General features: G+C 43.2%; 1 protein-coding gene across 1 annotated transcript in view; it reads right to left on the bottom strand.

Moving 5' to 3' along the window:
- LOC122788873 (eukaryotic translation initiation factor 4E-like) overlaps positions 1-16,452 on the bottom strand; it is a 387,508-nt gene that overhangs the window by 186,598 nt on the left and 184,458 nt on the right. The gene's annotated exons all lie outside the window — the stretch shown is intronic.

Raw genomic sequence — 16,452 nt, 5'->3', positions numbered from 1 at the left:
GGCACACCAACTCATCAGAAGGGGTGATGGTGTTCCAGCCGCCTCTCTGTTTTAGGATCTCAAGGATATCTGCAAATGAGATATCTTTAGAGGATGACCATGGGGACCCCCTCTGGGTTCTCTAGGTCAGTGTCAGAGGTGACAGACTCATCAGGGGAGTCTATATGCTTTCCTCTTGCATGTCCATTTCTGAGGGGGGGCTCCCCAGAAGAGTATTCTGGGGAGGCCTCAGAAGAGTGGGGTTCACCCAATGGGGGTTCCTGAGACTCTGAATCTCTGCTGTCCTGTGGATGGGGTGGTGCAGAGACAGTAACCGGTGCTTTGGGGGGATGAATACCAGTATCCTTGTGTAGAGCTGTAGAGGGGGACAGCACACCCCTCATCAGTTTGAAAGCAGAACCCACTGGGTCCGAGGATACCTCCGGTTCTGAAGAAACAGAGGACACTCCCGGCTCCAGGGAGACCAGCTCCGAAGCTGATGTAGGAGCAGAGCTCACCTGAACAGACACACCAAGGGGTAGACTCGGAACAGTAGGTTCATAGGTTCATACTAGGCTAGCTGCCCTAGGGCATTTATAAGCTTAGCCAGAGTGTGTTTGGCTTTCGCCACACATTTTAAATTAATTTTGCTATGCCCTTTTTCGAGGTAAGTGTACTGTGCCTCTGTCTAACAGTGATACCCGGGGTAAACCTACGATTCCCCATCCACTCAAGATTCCTCTTGAAGAGAGGAAATGAGGGACTCTGCCTAACCTGGACTGGAATTTTATTCCAGAGTGAAAGAAGCCTATGGGTTATGAATAGTCCCTCCAGCATGTCCTATTTATTTCAGTGCTGAGGTTCAAGTCTCTCGAGCGCGTAGCTCGATGGGATTTGGATTTTCTGAGGTGCAGCATGTCCATTAATTCCGGGTTGGACATGGCTTTATACGTCAGGAACAGATCGCCTCTGAGCAGGCGGTATGTCACTGAGTAGAGCTGGAGTTTCTTTAACCGGGCAGCATATGGCATCTGTTTGAGCCCTTTGATCCTCTTGGTGAGGTACTTTTGGGGTCTTTCCAGTTGCTGCAGGTGTCTGGTAAGGTACATCCCAAAAGGGGCATTATACTCAATTATGGGCCTGATGAGGGATGAGTAAAGAGGCACGATGACCTCCCCTGATCTAGATGCGAATCCCTTCATGATTAGGTGGGCTATATAAAATGTTTTTCTAACCACTTTGGCCACGTGGTTGTCAAATGAGAGATTGCTATCAACTTGGGTCCCCAGGTCCCTAATTACTTCTTCCGTACTTAATGGATTACCACTTGTGGTAATTTGTGGGCACTTTGTTTTTGCCAAAGGGGATGACTACACTTTTTGCCGTTTAGCTTGAGGCCATGGCTCTGGCACCAGTTGCCTGTTTCTATGAGGCCCTTCTGGAGGATGCTTGTGTCGGCTGGAGAGTCGATTATGGCTCCCAGTTTGCAGTGGTCAGCCACAGTCCTTCCGTGTTGGCCTGTACCTCTGAGAAATATATACCGAACAAGAGAGGTCGCAGGACTGAGCCTTGTGGGACGCCACTTGTAACTGGTTTGGAGTCTGACATGGCTGCAGCAATTCTAACCATGTGGGTTCTGTCCTTGAGCCAGTTTGCAACCCATCTAGTGACATAGGGGTTTATATTTAAGCTGGTGAGCTTATCTATAATGCCCGAGTGGGGTATAGTATCGAAAGCTTTTGCGAGGTCCAGGTAGGCTGTGTGGACCACCTTCCCCTCGTCAATGGCCTTGGTGACTGTTTCAAAGAAATCAACCAGGTTTAAGAAGCAGAATCTGCCCTTAAAGCCGAACTGGGTAGGATCCAGTGTCTGTAGGTCCCCAATATCTTTATTTATACGGTCTATGATGATCCTTTCCATAGCTTTGCAGACCAAGCTAGTCAGGCTTATGGGGCGATAGTTTCCAGGATCCGTTGAGGCACTACCTTTGTGGAGAGGGACCACTGTTGCTGTACGCCACTCTTTGGGTACATATCCTGTAGTAAGGCTGAGATTGAACAGTAGTTTTATGTTTGGGTTTAGCTCTTCTTGGAGTTCATGTAGGACGCAGCCCGGGACACCGTCTGGTCCCATTGATGCTGTGTTTTTTGCTTTGGAGAGGGCGGCTCTTACCTGAGCATCTGAGATGTCAGGGGGGCAGCACTCTGCTGGGATAGATATTTGCCCTTTTGGTGGGGAGGGGGGGGGGGAGTTTGCGCTGAACCTATGTTGGCAAGGTCTGTGGGTTTGGTGTATTTTTTGTCATTTTGGACCAATTCTGAGCACATCTGGGAATTCCCACCCAGGTTCCTAACATAACTAAAGAAAGCCTTGTGATTATCCTTAGTGTCCTGTGCAATTTCTCTCTCAAAGCTGGCCTTAGACGATTTTATGAGTGCCCATAGTTTTTTGCTAACACTGATCAGAGATGCCTTCCCTTTTTGGGATTTTGCTCTATCATGTAGTAGCTTTCTCCTTCTACAGTATAGTTTGTTTATGGCTGGGGTCCACCAGACAGGACGTCTGCCTTTGGATGATTGGGTCTTGGTTTTATTTGGGATTGCATGATCCATGCATTCCTGAAGGTGTTCACAGAATGCGTTTACAAAGGATTCTGCGGTCTGGGCCGTATTTTCCACAGGCCCGGGGGCTTTGAAGGATTCCACCTCGGTTTTGAGGAGTGTGAAATTTGCTTTAGAGAAGTTTTTCACTGTGGTTTTCTGGGCAGGGGGTGGGGTCGGGATGCGAGTATCCAGTGAGATTAGTTTATGGTCCGATCTTACCAGTGAGGGATACACTTCTGGTCTGGAGCATAGAGTCCCCATGTTGGTGATGATCAGGTCCATTATGTTTTCCCCTCTTGTGGGAGTGGTAACAAGTTGTTCCATAGCATTTGAGTTTATAAATTCTAGGAACCTTTGGGCTAGGGTGTTGGAGCTAGAGTAATGCTCCCAGTCTATGTTTGGGTAGTTGAAGTCACCCAATATAATGGTGTTTGGAGAGACCTTCATATTTTCCAGTGTTCTCAGGAAGGCAGAGTGGAGTTCCTGGGTTTGGGAGGGTGGTCTGTAGCAGGCTATAAACTGGAAGGCAGTTTTACCCACTGTTAGTTGCACATGGATAGTCTCTGATGCTTCGTGCTGTGCCACCAACCTGGAGGTGTGGGTATCTTTGACAAATATTGATACTCCCCCCTCCTTTTGTGGTTCGGTCCAAGTTTTGGGGCCGAAAAGCATGGTATGAGGTATAACCTGGTAGTGCTGGGGTGCTCTTGGGAGCCTTGAACCAGGTTTCTGTTACTGCACAGATATCGATGTTCTCCACGCTAAGGAGAGTTTCGAGTGCATGCATCTTGAGGTTTAGACTTCTGGCGTTGATTAGCATTACTCTTAGTTTCTTATCCCTTGTGATACCTATGGAGGTGGGTTTGTCTTTTGAGCCTTGCCTAAAAAAGGCACTATGGGGTAGCAAGAGCCTTTGCCAATATCTGAAAGCCCAGGGGTGCAAGCCGTCCCTAGCAAAGCATCGTGGCTTGTCAATCATGTCATCCCAGGCTGACAGGCATTGGATCCCCTTTGAATGACACCAATACTTAAGCCAATTGTTGAAAGTGATCATCTTGTCTTCATACTGTGGCATCATTCTTGGTGAGGGTACGATGCTACTCAAGGTCAGGGTCATACTGGCCTGGGCTACATGCTCAGAGAGCTCCTCTAGGTCTCTTTTCATGTAGTCCAGGGAGGTACGTCTCAGGTCATTCACACCAGCATGGACAATGACAGAGTCACATTTGTACTTGCCTTGGAGTGACCTGAGTGCTTGTGTTATGTGGCGGATCCTAGCGCCAGACAGGCAGCTCACCGTGACCTTCTCCTTGTTCAGCCTGGTGAGCGGGACGTCAGTGTGCCTGACGATAGAGTCACCTATTACAAGTGTATCAGGTGTGCTGTTTAGCCTTAAGGGCCGTGACTGTTCGGCACACTGGCTTTGTGAGCTATGTGTTGCACGTGTTTTGTTTTGGGGTAGCGGTTGCTTGGGTGTCTGCTTTGGAGGTCTCTGCTGCTTAGGCAGATTTTTATTTAGAGCCTCCGAGTGTTTTTGTGTGTTTATGTGCTTGGTTTGCTTTCGTGGTAGGTCTATGTGAGACAGGAATTGTAGTGAATGTGGTTTCCTTTTCCTCCTGGTTACGCCAGTACTGAGTTGAGAGCTTAGCCTCCAGTTTGGCTATATGGTTGCATCTCTCACATGTGTTGGAATTTGTTGGGAGGAGGAGAGGGTTTGTCTGTGTACAGGAGGCAGTTGTAACATTGCCTCAAGATTCCCAGATTCACCAGCTGGACCGGAGTGGAGACTGACAACTGACCTTTGGACATGCTAGAATAGTATTGGGAATTCCTTTATAATTGAAAAAAAAGGGCCAATGGGGAACAAGGTACTCAAGGGGAGTTTGTGAGGGTGTAGTGCTTTTAATTTTTTAGTGCCGACTTATATAATTGCTTTAGTGAGCAAGTGCCAGGTAACTTAAATGCAATGTGCTACAGGTAACTTAAATGCAGTAACTTTCATTCAAGTGAAACAAGGAAATAAGTACAGTAAGCAATGCAGATATCACTAGGGATCAACAGAAGCGCTGAAAAGCCGCATTTTAGGTGGAATTAGCGTTTCAGGGAAATAACAAGCAAACAAACAACAAGCATACAAACAAAGCTAGATTCAGCAGGCCTGGATCTAGTCTATGCTACAGCAAACAAGGTGTACCAATTTCAGTAAGCAGCAGTTCAAATATGCAGGCACTATAGGCCTTTAACCAGAAATTCCCAACTCAGAAGGGCAGAGTCCAGCCTCTCCTCCCACAAGAGTGCAGACCAGGAACCCTCTTAATGTAAAATAACTGGCCTGAAGCCCAAGTGCTTAAACCAGAATTAATACACTTTTAGAATAACAGACAATGAGCCCTCAATCAGCAGTTCCCAACTTAGAAGGATGTAAGCTACCTGTCCTGCCACTACAGTGCAGACCACAAACCTTCTGAGTAGAAACTTGGGTCCGAGCGTCCCCCACAGGGCCAACCAGAGAACTTCGGCTCCCAGACACCCTGGATGGTACCAAGAGTGCCAGAGCACAGATCGGTTCCAGAATCATCCAAGGGGGTCCCGAACATAATGGTCTACAGCAAGTGGTACTTGGCACTTTTCAGCTACGAAGATCCAGCTTGGCTCAGAGGAGGAACAACAGTGGCTGTAACAGTCTTACAAGGCTCCAAACCCTGTTGGGTCAGAGCAGAGAACAATTTTGCCAGTGCTGGTTACTTCAACAGTCTACGCACCACCCGCTCTACATCATCAAGACAGGCTCATAGAGGACCCAAAGGACAGAGTTGGTGAACGAGATCTCTCCAGAATGGGAGATCTCAAAGTAGGGGAGACCGGTGGAATGTCAATGGACTGGGTCAGAGACATGGTTTCTTTCGGTTTCGAAGACCTTGGAGCTGAAGAACCAGGTTTGTCAATGATAATTATCTCCATTGGTTCCAAAGCCTGTGGAGCTTAGGAGGTTGATGGTTGAGAATTTTTTGACAATTTTCAGGAGGCTCTGACGGAGCCGAAGAGAGACACCTTTTGGTTGATTTGGCCCTCTTAGAAGAAGAGGGCGAAGAAGCACTCTGTACAGCTTCCTCAAAGGTAGGTTTCAAGAGTCCTTTTTGACAAATCTATTTCTCTCCTGCAACACACGGGCGTTAAGGGAGTGGCAAAAAGTGCAATTTTCCTGGAGATGGATAGCTCCTAAACAATAAACATAAATGCTATGTCCAAGTGTAATAGACATTTTTTGGGTGCATTTTTAACATTTCCTAAAGCCCGAAGGCTTATGTTATTTCTCCCTAATCTCTTTGGACATGTTAAGGAAGAAAAACGTCCTATAATAATTATAAAACAGAGTAAAAAATCACACAATAACCAATTCTAGAAAAAATATTAACACTAACACTTGCAGCACATCTAGTGAATATAAATGGAAATGGCTTTGCTCCAACTAAAATGAGCACTAGGACCTCTAATTTAAACGGACCTAGTAAGTTGTAATAAAAGGACAGACAGAATACACTAATACCACTAGCCCTCTAACTAAAACGGGCAATTAGCTCTCCAACTTAAACGAGCTAATGAAGTAACCAATGAAGTAATTAACAGACTAGAAATACACACACAAACTAATAAGCAATTTGAAGAGCACCACTACAGTAAGAAACTACGGGATACACAGTACATGCCTGCGGAAAACAATGGCCAAGAAGTAGCACACAACAGTGGAAAAAAGGAGAAACTTAAGCTAAACACTCAAACTCAGCTTTAAATTCTAAACAGTTTTAAATTCTAGAAGGCAAAAGACAAAAAACTTAGCCACAGCCAGGAAGAGAACATCCAACCTCGTAAAGCAGCAAATGAGATCCAGGGAACTGTACCACTGCATCATGGGATACCTACATTGCCACAAAGCCAGGTTCGAGACTTCCAGCTGGTGCATTCGGCCAAGTCGGAGCAGAGGATCTGCTCCAAACCCATCCAAGTAAGAATGGCGGTAAGATAGGACAACAACATCTTTTTTATGTTTGGAGTCTCGTCAGCCAGATGAGCTGGTTCAAACACAGCAAGTGTTAGCTTCTCTAACACACAATTAAGATCCTCAAGGAGGGACCACCATTTTTATTGGAGGCTTTTTATGTAGTAGCCCTTTCAAAAACATTTTCCTGCAAGAATATATTGGGGGGGGGGGGGGGATCCACAGACAGACATGTTGAAATGGCCGATAAATGAACCTTGAAAGAGAAGTAACATGCAATAAGATAGCAACAAATATTGTACAATCAGTACCCTAATGGGTGCTGGATGCTTTGTTGGCACCAACTAGAAAACCTTTTCCATTTGCTTATTTACAATCTTCTAGTAGCAGTCTTTCTTCCCTCCATTAACACCTGCTGCACGTCCTCAGAAAACAGGTGCCCAAAAGGTATCATGACCCTATCATCCAGGCAGTCATAGCGGTTTGCAGTAAAGATGCATCAAATACGGCTATTCTGGCATGAGAAAATCCAGTCTGTGAGGAAGCTTGCAGCAATTGTCCTTGGCAAGTTTCAAAAGGGAAAACAACTGTTGCCTGGGCCAGAAGGAAGTCATCACAATGATTTTGCAGAAACCTTCTGAATCTTCAGAAATACCCTAGGTAATCAGGGGAAGGGTGGAAATCATACCGAAACATTCCTGTCCAAGGAAAAAATGACAAGACACCCATCTACCAAGCCTTGTTGCATGGCCCTGGGACAGAATTTTGCCAGATGATTTTTCAGAAAGGAGGCAAAAAAGTCGAAGGAACATCCCCATGGATGATCAAATCTTGAAAGACCTCTGACCGTTTCCAATTTTGAGGGCCTGCCTTATTACTTTGGCTCACAATTTTGGTCTGACAAAATGCAAGTTGTCTGTAGAATGAGATTGTGTTGTAAGGCTATTTCCCATGCTAACATGGCTGGTCTGCAAAGGGGAAGAGATCTGGTACTTCTTCCTTGTTTATATACTACATCAATGTAGAACTGTCTAACTACATAGAGGTTTTTGGGAACCATAGACCGTTCAAGGAGTTGAGTCAAGAGCCTTTGTAAGAGCCACCATTTCATAAGTTTGTGCATTTGTCAGTCTTTCTTACCCTAAAGATCTTGTATTTTTATTCCCATTGACACTGCTCCCCAAACGAAGTCTTAGATGTCTGTTGCGAATGAACTTTGGAATAGGAGAGACCTAGACTCAGGGACATTTCAAGTTTCCATCAAGTGATTTCTCTTCACAAATCCTAAAACTAGACTATGAAAGACAGTGGGTGTCGATGCTGGGAACATACTTCAGATATCATTCTATCTTTCTTGTGTGAACACAAGAGGTATCATAAGAATCATGGATGCCAGAAGACCCAGAAGCCACAGGTACTCCCCCATACAGAACACACCGAGAATAGATCAAAGTACACATCTATTTCTTTTCCCTGTGTTAGAAAACCTCTGTATGGAGGTGTCCAGCAAGCACCCCAGAAACAATCCCATGTGATGGAGTCAAAAGACTTGGATGTTCACTTGGAATCCCAGCCTGATTAGATCTCATACCCAAGTGAGATGCCAGACACTTTCATAGTCAGAAATATAAGCAAACTGTCTAAATATGAAAAATGGGGAGACTTTTAGCCAGCCATGGGCTATGACAGGAGCTAGGCACTTTGTGAACACTCATGGAGCACTGGAAAGCTCAAAGGGTAAGGCAAAGACTATTACAGGATCCAGACACCCAAAACCTTAACCACCTGAAATCTGGATTACTAGGGATGTGATGTGCATCTTTTAAATAAAATTAGATTGAATGAAAAACTCAAATGAGGAAGAGGAGGTAACAGGTTGAGTGACAGCACTGAAACTTTGGCACCAACACCACACAAACTGATTCAGGAAAGAAAGGTCCAGAACTGGTCTCCACATATTTTCTTTCTTTGGCATTAGAAACGAACAAAAACATTCCTGAGTAAAATACTTTTCCCAAGTGGGAAGGAAGAACTGCTTCTGTTACCCTCTGAGACAGCAGATGATGTAGGACAGGAAAGAAGTAAAAACTTGGCAAGGAGAAACTTCCTCCCACTGTCATCTGTCTGTATACTCACTGGACTAGTTTCAGAACCCATTTGTCAAAAAGTCTGTTGCTAGAGAGAGAAATGGAGATTCTGACTTACTGGAAAGGTAAGGGACTGCCGGGGAGGGGGGGGGGGTAAGGTCCCTTTTTAAGACTTTAGAATAAATACCAGCAGCTGGGGTGGTCAGCTTAAGGATATCAACCACTTCAGGTTTACAAGTAAGAGTCTGGCAGACTCCAATATGAAGACCAAAGGGTTACTAAACCATCATGGGGTGCAGCACCTCCTTATTGTAAAGGTTTTTGCTACAAAGACAGTGTTCTGAGACAAGAATTTCAACAGCACCAAAGCTAAATGCTTAAAAATGGTCCAATATTAGCTGCTCAAAACAAAACAGAGGGACAGAACTTTTTGGTGGTCAAACATGTAGCACCTCTTTAGGAGCAACCTGACTAGCATGTCACCCATTAGAGGTAGCAGTAACTGCAGGCAAGCATATAAGCTTGAGACATGAACTTTGGTAAAAAATTACAGTAAACCACTGATTAAGACAATTCTACTTTAACAGAGGAGCTAGGAAGACTTCTGTAAGCCAACCCTTCCTTTTACTTTAAAAGGACAAAAATAATAATTTTATTCTGCCAGTTATGATTTCCTTGCATTACCCTTGGTCTTTCAAAATGGTTAGACTGTCCAGAGAGAAAAAGATACCTGAAAGGATTAAAATTTGGATTTTCCAAACCTATGGCTTGAGTCCATTCAGGTCTGGATGGACTAGGATACGGACTTTAAGCGGGTCTGTACTTTGTTATGGACCTTTAGGGGCTGCTTGGCAAGCTGCATCACAATCAAAAACAGTTTGCTTGTGCCAGAATGGCGTTACCAGGATCAAGCTGGTTTGTTCCCTGCAAACTTTCTTCACTAACCCTTGGAATCAGGGATGTGGGGAGGAGGCATACAAAAAACATTATTGGCACCTCTGGAATGAGAAGGCATCAATCTCCAACATTACTCTGCAAGGCAGCCTTGTACAGCAAAACATGAAATGATGGCTCACTTGGGCAACCAGTCTATCACCTGAAGTTCCATCTGGTTGTTGGAATACTGGTAAGATTCCATTTATGGTTTCCTGCAAACAACTTATCAAGGCTGTCTATGGAAGCACTGAACTGAAATGGTATGTATACAGTGCTGTCACCCTTCCCCTAGCTTATGTACCACATAACAGTGGTATTTGTTCATGCCAAGCTGGAGGATACCTGGTTTTCACTCATCCTTTAAAGATTCAAAGGCAAGGTGCAATGACATTTCCTTCAGGTAGACATGGTGCCTCACACAGAAGACTAAGCACTCCAAACTAAAAATGCCCCTGCATGTACACATGCCCTGGTGAATTTTGGCACATTGGTGGTCAGACCCTGGGATGGTTCAGGTTGGAGAGAGAAAAAAAAAAAAAGTTTCCCTTCATTCATCCACACCTAATATACCCACCATAGAGTGCAGGGCAACAATGTGTGCACCATCTCTGGGGGCTGCAAGTGCCGATTCCAAGCTATGCTGAAGAACCACCAAATTTTCCTCATATGCTACCTAGCTAAATGTGCCATCACTAACTGATGTCATGTACTCTGCGTACTTCAAAAGGTCCCAAACAGTCATGTGATGCTTGCTCAACTGCTGTAGAAAAAAGGCCTACAACAGCTGAGCGTTATCGTTAGGGAGGTACAGTGTGTTCAGGGCCACTTTCAGGAAGACATTTTTCCTATCTGGGAACAGACTTTAAATGGGAGGTTCAGGGAAAACACCAGAAGTACAAGGCAATCTATGGTAATTTTCAGGCTGTCCAGTACTTTGTGCCATGTCTGAAGCTGAACTTTGCCTGCATCTCCACATAAATGGCTACCACAGACGTCCACACTTTGTAAACAACTTAGGCAAAGTACAGAGCCCAAGAGCAAGGATGTAATCTGTTAATGTCGGGGACAGACTGTTCAGGTATTCTCTGTCGTCCAACTTCAATGCTATCAAAACAAATCAGTTATCAGCAGTGTGAGTATTTTGAATTTTGGCATCTTTGAGGCGCACAGCTTTGAAAGATCCAGCACTGCCCTCCAAGGACCATCTTTCTTGGTAAAAGGAAAAAGGTGGGAATAAAACCCAAGCCCTTTTTCTCAGTCTGGTACCTCTTCTATTGACCCCTCATCAATTGCTGAACAAGGGGCAAGCCAAGATGAAGCTACTACTCTGATGGGCTCTGACTCAAACGTGCAGCTCTAACAATATTCCAAACCAAACTATCAAAGGTTATTCCTGTCCAAGCCTAAAGGAAGCATCAGATTCTGCCCGCAGATTGGCAGACTGAAGGGAAGGGAATTCTGAGACACAGCTAGAGTAGAGTAGTGGATCCATTTTCTGCCTGCCTCCCTGTTTTGTCTTCTCTTACAGTTTCCCCCAGAACTTCTTAGCCTTGCCTTTTGGCTCCTTTTTCAGATGGCAACCTCTTACAAATTTAGTTGGACAATGACTATAAATGTTAGGCTGTCTACATGACCTTGGCCTTTTCCTTCATTTTTTTCAAAAGATGTCTTGGGATGTTTGCAATCTGAATACATCATTTAGGAGTCCTCCTTAAATGCCACATGCAATGGCTAAACCCCAACCTAAGCCAGGCGTTTCGCCTGATGACAGAACCTGTGCCAGCTGCACTAGAGACTTCTGGTGATGAATCCATATAGATCCAGAGATATCACTGAAATTTCTTCATGTGAAGCCTGGCATAAAGGAGTGTGGGGATTGCTGAAGCCTTGAACTTGAGGGCTTTTATAAATTTTCTCGGGAAGGCAGACTTCGGATTTTCTTAGCTACAGAAAGTAGGTTTCTTGAGACTATTTTCTCTGGAGGTAAGAAAGGCTGTTTAAACAAATACCTACAGGGTCTACCATCGGGTTCTTATATGAACTAGAGTATCTGCTGGACCTTGTACCACCTAACTAGCTTCTTGACTGCAATGGGTCAAGAACCTGTTGCAAGGAAACTGCTGTGAGGTTAAAAGTTTTCAAATATCAGGAGCACTAACATGGGTTTAGGGTCCCCTAATCAAAGGTGAAAACTGCTCTACTGTCCAACACTACTACTCCCACTAGAAATGTTGCCTTATCCTTTCATCAGCATCACATCTGGGGAGATGCCATTGGATGTCACAGGCAATGGCCAAATCTTAACCCAAGGTGGGCATGTTGCCCAATAACAGAACCTGTGGCAGCTGCAAGAAAGACAGCATCCATCACATCATGAATGTTAACATCCATTTCCCCAACTACATGGAACAGGTGAATAGGTTTCAGATCTTGAAAGTACTGTTGTGTAGGTAACGTACCATAATGCTACAGATTCTAATAGGTCACTGTACTAGTACTGCTTGACAAGTTCTCCTCACTGTCCTCTGAGAACGAGTTATGGCCTGTGATTTAAGAGGTATCCCTCTTGCACAAGACATGCTCAGAGGAAGTGGAAAACAGACACCCGTTTCAAACAGTTTGCCACTCCAAGAAAGTTCTCCACCAAGTGTTCCAAGTCCCAAATAAACTGCAGAAAGGAATCCAAACCCTGGGAAGAGGACATATTAATTTCTGTGGTGTGCACCATGGAGGGCACCTTCCAGTGTCACTAAATGTCCACAAACTTCCTCACAGTTCACCATGTTCCTTTTGTTTATCACCTCCACAATGATCTTTACAGGAACAAATTTGAATGGTCAGGTTCTTCCTTTCAAAAAACGACATGTTGTCAGAGGTTCTTTTTATGGAAATAGGAATGCAGCTCAGAGAGTATGCTAGTGACTAACTGCATGGATGCCACTAAAAGGGGTGGACAGAGGCTAGTAGATGCAGACACACCTACTAGGGACAGGAAAACAGACAGTCGATGCATCCTCAGGCCTCCGAGACAGCCAGGGCGATCCTTTTCTCCCTTGCATCTTCTCAAGGGTACTCTACCCCTCAAGCATTTTTTGTTTTATAGGAAAAGCCTAAAGTTAGAGGTTGCTCAGACACCTCCAATATGGCATCCAATTTCTTCTATGTCAGCCACACCAAGTGTTGCTTCCCTGTTTCTACAGGTTCTTCTACTGAAATCCATGCAAATCTGTTAAACTGGCATGACTAAGGACAGGACAGCATTTAGAATGCTGGTCTTTTACAGGATTTAACACACATTAAACAATTCTCCAGGCCTATAGGAGGCATACCCAAACAGGTTTCCTAACAAAATGTCACTAGCAAAGAACTTGTTAAAGAACATCACAGTTAAAGATGCAAAGCTTCCCCAATGGGGGAACTGATTTTTATGAAAATTAATAGAAAAAAAACCCCACAAGCTTGCACAGCTGATGCTCCCTTTTATTTGGGAAGCAAGCACTCTCATTCCATAAGCAAAGTTCTGCAATTTGAAACAGCTAGGTGGATACTGGCTTGTGGACGATTCTTATATTTAGTACCTTAACACTGACCTTTATGAACAGCATGTAATAAACCAACACCTGTCATTATTGGGAGGACAGAATGGCAGAGAAGAGAAAAGTGGGAGAACAATACTTTAAAGACAGCACTGATTTGTTACTGTGATGCTCAGATGCACTCACTCACCCAATCTTGTAATACGTCTTGAAACTTAACCTCAAGGGAAGCTGTCAGAGCTGTCATAGTAATGCATTTACCTTTTCTCCTCCACACATTCAGACTATCATACACTGAAATAAAGGCAGGCTAGCACAGACTTGTGGCACACCCTATGTTAAAAAGCATGAATCAAGCAAGTCATCTACTCCATTTTACAAGCTTTCACTAAAGCAACTTCAGGCAGCAGGTGAAACTCAGAACTGTCAAGGCCATCCAAGTCTTCTGTGACATACTGTGTCAAACGTTTTGCAGAAATTTATACGCAGTTCATACCAAGTTTCTTTTAACAGACACCGAATGTACTCTACCCGGTCCAAAGTGTAGTTTTTCTAGGACTGTTGTACTGGGAGGAGAAGTATTACAAGTCTGTAGTTTAGTACTGGGGATCACCACCTTTGTGATGGGATACAATAAATGAGGAGTAGCTTTACTTATTTATTTTTGCTCAAGAGTTTGAGATTACTAATAAGACCGGTATGACCTAAAGAAAAGTGGTGGAAGGAATCGATAACTATACAGAAATTCTATTTAATCCAGAGCTGCAGTAAAACCCTACTTGCCTGACATTACTGCCTCCCAAACAAAGTCTGGAAACTGGCTCCTAGGGTTAAGGGGTGGGAGTCCAAGGAAGGGAGGCAATTTATAGTCACCTGGAGAATATCTATTGATGTTTTCCACACTCGCTTGAATCTATGACTAAATTACCACGAAAGTTGATGAACAATCAAATGGTACTGTAGCTACTTTCAAAATTTGCTTAACTTGATGGAATACAACAGCATGGCCATCTCATCAAAATTGTATATCTAAAATAATTAGCCATTTTTCAACAATAAAAAAAGAGTTTCTACACCTTCCATCTTGCAAACAGTGCAACCTCAGCTAGTGTTTGCATGGTAAAGCGACACTCGGCACTGGAAAAATATTCTCTTAATTTCATTTGTAAAGGAAGCTCCAAGCAAAATCTAGAAGTAGGGGATTAACTGGGGAACCAACCTGCACTTACAGCAGAGCTGCCTTGCTGATCAAAGATCTGCATGCTGAAATCACCACTTCATTTCAAATGTTAAAACTGGCACTGCAATCCAGACCTCAAAACATTTTAGGTGGAGGATTAAGTGTACACAATTATGCTAGGAATTTTTTCAGCAAAATAATCTTGCTTGTGATGCAGTTCCTCAAAGTGGAGAGAGTGGGCATGAAACATGCTCTGAAATCTTCTTGCCTTCTCGCTACATCCATAACTAGACAGTCTGCTCACTGGTAGAACAATGGTGACTGGGGCATCCAAAGGTATTTTAGCACTCATGGTAATTTTATATCCAGAGCCAGGCATGACTTGACTTCTCCACACATCACCATTGTGTGGAAAGCATCCACATCATACATGTGCATTTTAAAATCATGGACATTAACCACTTGTCTGTAGCTTTTCTGAATCTGTTTGTATATGCCGTTCTTTGCCCGAAAATGAATGAGCTATGTAGCAGGCTGCCCTTACAGCCATATTATTGAAAATGTACCCCCCCCCCCAAAAAAAAAAAAGCTATCCAAAAAAACTACAGTAAAAGGAGGACAAAGGCGAGGGTCTCTCATGACCTCCATTGATACTACAGGACATCTACAGGTTTCCAGGTTAAAAGCCCTACATTAGTCTGGGCTGGGTAGGCTAATCAGCTTAAGCAGCTACTGCTGTAAAGCAGATTTCGACAAAATACTCTGGAAACATCTTCTAGTCTAACTGGTGGTGTTTATGCAATGAAAGGATTATGAGGCAAAACTGATGCACTCAAGGAGGTGGATTTGATTAAAACTGTCTTAGGCCTTTCCATAAACATTCTGGATCAGACAAAGAATTGCTGTTATCAGTCGAATTCCTGCACATCTGAAGTTAAAGCCATTTTTATTAGCGACAAACTGTTCAATGAGTACTAAACTGACAGATTCCAGTTTTTGGATCCACTGAAGTGAAGTACTCTTCCCTACTGCTGAGATGTTACAGGCCTTGCAGCTTTTTTAGATTCTCAGGTTTTATAGGGGTCTCTGATCCATCTTTCCTTTACTTTCTTATTTTGTCTTCAGTGTGAAGATTTAGAACTATTTACAGTAGTTATAGGAGATATGGTAACCCTAAAGTCCAACTGACTTGCAATAAGCACACTTGTTAATTTAGAGAGATGATGCATAACATTTCTTTGAAGCAAGGTTAAAAATTATGATGGATATTTTCATCAATTTTCCCCATGGCGGAAAAAACATCCTGAAACAAGTGAACTGCACTGTGCATCAGACAGCCTTCAACATGGTCCTTGAAGTAACATAATTTCTTGGGAGACAACCGAGATGTACATACGGAAGAAAAAGCAGTTTTTGTATGGATGTCTCATGCTACCCATGTATATACCTTTGCAGGCAAGGCCAATTAGGCTTTACAGGGGGAAAAACAGCTTGGAAAACCCAGCTGGACCAAAGAAAAGATTCTGGTTTACATAACACACTGTTAGTGACTGCACCAGGAGGAGGAGGAGGCATGGCTTCAGAGAGGGTAGGCTCTGGTAAATTCAGTGTAGGACTTCAGGATGACTAGATGATGTTCATGTTGTAACACACACATACATATACACACACATTATATTACATATATCTATATATATATATCTATATATATATATCTATATCTATATATCTCTATATCTATATATCTCTATATCTATATATCTCTATATCTATATATCTCTATATCTATATATCTCTATATCTATATATATATATATATATATATATATATATACATACATATATATATATATATATATATATATATATATATATATATATACACACACATACATACATACACACACACACACACACACACAAAATAAAGGCAGTTTCAAAAACTTTAGTCTTAAATGAAAAAGGAGATCATCGATGCTATCAGCCAGTATGCAAGTAGAAGACAATTTTTTCCAATATTTCTCAATGTGTTTCATTGAAATTGTGTGCATTCCAGAAAATCTTGAAAACAATGTACAGGCAAACCTTATCAATGTAAAAACAAGATACCACACAAATACATCTAATACAATGC

This window comes from Protopterus annectens, chromosome 14.part0 (assembly GCF_019279795.1).
Source record: "Protopterus annectens isolate FY-2018-M chromosome 14.part0, PAN1.0, whole genome shotgun sequence".
NCBI classification, from domain to species: Eukaryota; Metazoa; Chordata; order Ceratodontiformes; family Protopteridae; genus Protopterus; species Protopterus annectens.
This window is presented reverse-complemented; position numbering and strand designations above follow the sequence as displayed.